A 4,968-nucleotide genomic window follows, 5' to 3' on the forward strand; every position below is an offset into this window, starting at 1 on the left:
AAAACTTAAATCATAAGTGCACTGTCAGCCAAAACACTGACAGCCAGCTCCTCTCCCAATCATGTGAGCTTTAGGGGGTTCTCATTTTGCCTTGTTTTCCAGTATGCCTGCACAAAAACAAAACAAAGATGGGCATGTCCAGACATGTTACGTCAATTCACTCATTTGAGTGGTCATTTGACTTACAGAGTGCACATCTCCAATTTGCAGCATGCAAAAATGAGAAGAAGACTTACAGTGACCCAAGTTCTGGATAGTCTTTTTGGTGAAAATGAGGGAGAGGACACAGAGCAGCATAGCGATACGGATGAGCAGGTTTCTGAGGAGGAAGACAATGTGGAGTATCATCCAGAAGACACAGACACATCTGATGAGTCTGATGAGGAGGTCACCGGTGGTGAAGCTGCTCCCGCTGAAAGATTCAAGTCCAAAAATGGTAAGATCTTTTGGAGCTCAGTACCTCATGATGAACATGGCAGGGCAGCTGCTGCAAATGTCATCAAAATGACCCCTGGAATCACAAGGTTTGCTGTGACAAGAGTCAGTGACATCAAGACATGTTTTGAGCTATTTATGCCATTGTCACTAAAAAGAGTCATCATTGCTATGACAAACCTGGAAGGAAAAAAAGTCCATGGCGACATGTGGAAAGACATTGATGAGGAATACCTGGATGCCTATATTGGTGTTCTTCTTCTTGCTGGAGTGTACAGATCCTGCAATGAGGCCACTGATAGTCTTTGGGACTCATCGACAGGCAGAAATATTTTCCGAGCAACAATGTCACTTCAGACCTTTCGCATGATATCAAGAGTCCTCAGATTTGACAACAGAGATACCAGAGCAAGATCTGACAAGCTTGCCCCCATCAGGGATGTCTGGGAGAGATGGACGCAGCTCCTTCCACTGATGTTCAACCCAGGGCCAGAGGTGACAGTGGATGAACGTCTTGTCCCTTTCCGAGGAAAATGCCCCTTCTGGCAATACATACCCAGTAAGCCAGGGAAGTACGGCATAAAAATCTGGGCAGCCTGCGATGCAAAAACCAGCTATGCCTGGAAACTACAGATCTACACAGGCAAAGCTGCGAGTGGCATCCCTGAGAAGAACCAAGGAAAACGTGTGGTCCTCGATATGACTGCTGGACTGCAGGGTCACAATATCACTTGTGACAATTTTTTTACCAGCTATGACCTTGGACAAGAACTTCTCAGGAGGAAACTTACCATGGTGGGCACAGTGAAGAAAAATAAACCTGAGCTACCTGCTGAAATCTTGCAGGTGAAGGATAGGGCTCCACTTTCCTCAAAGTTTGCTTTTACAGACACCACCTCTGTTGTCTCATATTGTCCAAAAAGAAAACGGAATGTGATACTTATGTCGACTCTTCACAAAGATGCAGCTGTGTCATCAGGAAGTGACAAAAAGCCCACAATCATCCTCGACTACAACAAAAACAAAGGAGGAGTGGACAACCTGGACAAGCTGACTGCCACCTACACTTGCCAGCGAATGACCAGGAGATGGCCAATGGTTGTGTTTTACAACATCCTTGATGTGTCTGCATGTAACGCATTTGTGTTGTGGACCCACATCCACCAAGGGTGGAACTCAATCAAAAAAGCCAAGCGGAGAATGTTTCTTGAGGAGCTGGGAAACTTGTCAAGCCACACATTGAGCGAAGGAAAAGTTGCCCAGAGACCCAGACGCTGCCGCCTTGGTCAGACAGCTGCAGAGCTCACCTTGCACTCCATCCATGCCATCAGCAACACAAAGAGCATCCGCAACAGCATCCTCCTCAGCCAGCCCTGCCTCAACACCAACCAGAACAGCCACAGCCACAGCCACAACCCCACTCAGGCCACCTGATTCTAAAAGAAAGAGGTGTCAAGTCTGCCCAAGCAGTAAGGACAGAAAGACAAACGTATTGTGCTTCAAGTGCAAGAAATATCTCTGCAAAGAACACACTAAAAGTGTCACCTTTTGCCACACATGCAGCTAAACACACACACACACACACATGCATGTTCTTGCACACAGAGACTTTTACTCTGATTTCGTATTTTGGTTTGATTTGCTGGATTGGTTGTTGTTTGTTTGACCTTGCAAATCTATATTTTGTGCTATGACCTGTTCTGCTTTTCATTTTGTGTTTATATTAAAGTTCTATTGCTGAAAAAAATGCTTTTTTGCCTTTTTCTTGAAGTAAATATATATGGGTCGAAAATGACCCGTAACACCATAGATGTTACTATAGTTAATAATATTAAAATGAAAAAATAAATAAAACAAATTTATTTAAGAGATGTGTTCTAATAGCGCTTAGTAATAGTCAGGTAACACAACAACCTTTTATTTATTTATATGATTCTGTTGAGGTTCATTTTACCATTTTTTAAAATTGAAATCGAGGCGTATACTGACAAAAAAAAGGTCCAGAGGCCCACACCAAAAATGTTAAAACCAATATTTTCATGGATATGGAAGCCTAACAAGGTAACCAAGAGATGAGAAACAAATTGGATGATAGCTAATTGTTTTTAGTGTATTTTACAGCTGATTTAAGACACGGGTCAAAACCGACCCGTTAACATAAGAGATGGTAACAGAAAGCGATCACAAGAGGAAGGTTTACTCAGATTCTTCATGTATCTGGAAATAAATTCATATCAGTATTTAATTAACAAACACACACACAACAAGGAACATATTAGCAGTAACTTAAACAATCAAAATTTACACGTGCTTGAAAACTGAGGAAAAAACCAAGAAAGGCCGTTCGTGCCACCTGAATGTAATTAATGTAACGTTAATGGAGAGCCTCGGTGAGAGCCGGTTAAATTGGGATTAGCAAAACACCGGCCATTGTGCTCAAAACACATTGACAGATGGAAATAACGCCAAATTAAAATAAGAAAGATGAGACAGCACACTATGTTTTGAAATGTGACAACACAAAAACAGCTGATTTTTCTTCTGAAATGCGTCACGTTACAAAAGCTGTATTCTGTTGCTACTTGAGTAAAAATGTTACTCGAGTACAATTTAATTGTGAAAACTAAATGCAGCAACTTTAAACAAAACTCCTTGGTTGATTACTCACCGTTGAGACAAACGTTTGTTCCTCCATCACAGTGTCGGCGCGTGCTCGCCGATGGTGGGGAAGGGGGAGCTTGGGCTGAGGCCAGTAAACTAAATTAAATAAAAGATTAGCTTGTATTTCACGGCCATTATATAACGGTATTGTGTTGTGAAAGTCACATTAAACTGTGACATGGAGTCTACTTTTTCAATCATTGCAATGCTTTTAGTCTAATCTAAGACGACACAGACTGACTTTGAATCATTAACACTAGGCCTTAATTTTGACTTACAGTGCAGGAAAGTTGGAATGTTTGGTAATTTGCAGTAACACAAAACAATGTTTAACTGCTACAGATACTTGAATTGTTTGTAAGAGCAATTAAACAGGTCTTACCTTTGCAAACAGTCATCTGTGAAATTTGGCAGATGGCAAATGGCAGACTTGATGTCCCCGTGATGAAAATTGCCTTGGGTGGGATTGTAGGTGATTAAAATGAAGACCTCCCAATGAGTAAAATGTATACATTTTCTGCACTTCTGACTGTCCTGATAAACATAATTAAATTCTACTGAGTGATTCTCAGCTGATTTTATAAAAAAAAAAAAAAAAACTGAGTAAAAGGTAATTAATAAATTATTCAAATTTGGTGAATTCACCTCAGTGTAATTCCAAATTTATTATGTATAGTTTACTCTTATTTATTTAGTAAATATTAATTAACCCTGATCACAGTTTTTGCAGTGTATAAAACATAGAATATGAAAGATATGAAAAAGCTAAGGTCTGAAAAGTAATTTACTGTGTAAACAGTCAATATGAGCAGTAATACTTTCAAATGTGTGTTGTTGTCCTCTAATTACAGGAATGAGTGATGATGTCAGGAAGACAGTGCAAATTCAAAATTGAGTGGAAAGAACACCACCAGTTCAGGGACTGGCTAGGAGAGGTGTCTGGAGATGTGCATAGGGCATATTGCAAGCTCTGCAGGAAGTCTTTTGATATTGGTGACATGGGTGTCTCAGCACTAAGGAGTCATTCACTGGGACAAGGCCATGTCAAGATTTCTGGACAATTAAACAGTGAGAGAAGCATGACAGATTTCATGAGGAAAACTCCTTCAACAGACACAGGAGAGGGAAGTAGCTCTCCAACAAACAAAGCGCTACAAACAGCCAGTGTACATAAGGAAAGTGTCAGTAGTGAAAGTACAGCATTACAAGTGTCTAGTGCAAGTGGACAGAGGAAAAGCTGAGGAACACAAGCAAGCTCAGCATTTTTTTCAAGCCAAGCTGATTTGAAGCAGAGATACGCTGGGTAATTAAGATGGTGAGGTCATACTACTCATTCAACTCCAGCTCTGATATCTCAGCCATTTTTGGTCAGATGTTCCTAGACAGTGAGATTGCCAAAAAGTTTTCATGTGGCGCAACAAAAGCAGCTGACCTTATATGTTTTGGCTTAGGTCCTTATTAGTAGAAAACTTGGAGAAGAGTCTGATAACATTGCACATGGTCCAGGATGCAATGGCTGAGTGTGCAGTTGATGAAGCCCTGCCAAAAGACTTCCAACACTGCAAAGGGGAAAAAATTAGCAGTACCTCGAGGATGAAAAAAAGAAAAAAGAACAAACTGCAAGTGAGAAAAAAGAACAGAGCAGTGAGGTGATGCAGAAAATGGCAGATGGAATGCAGAAGAAAACAAATCTTAACATTACTGTCCAAATCCAATGCTTATCGCGAAAGTGTGGCTGAGAAAAAGGAAGAGCTACAAGGTCTAGTAAAAACACTGAAAGACCTGCAGGAGAGTGTCAAGAAGCTACCTCAACTGACGTTTTTTTTTTTTTAGAGGAACTTGTTAATTTAAATGACTTTGCTTTATTTTATA

The 4,968-nt window shown here is 40.6% G+C and overlaps 1 pseudogene; it reads left to right on the top strand.

The window, feature by feature from the left end:
- The first annotated feature begins 219 nt into the window (after positions 1-219).
- LOC115047295 (piggyBac transposable element-derived protein 4-like) lies at positions 220-1,869 on the top strand (annotated as a pseudogene).
- The last annotated feature ends 3,099 nt before the right edge of the window (positions 1,870-4,968 follow it).

This window comes from Echeneis naucrates, chromosome 8 (assembly GCF_900963305.1).
Source record: "Echeneis naucrates chromosome 8, fEcheNa1.1, whole genome shotgun sequence".
Lineage (NCBI taxonomy): Eukaryota > Metazoa > Chordata > Actinopteri > Carangiformes > Echeneidae > Echeneis > Echeneis naucrates.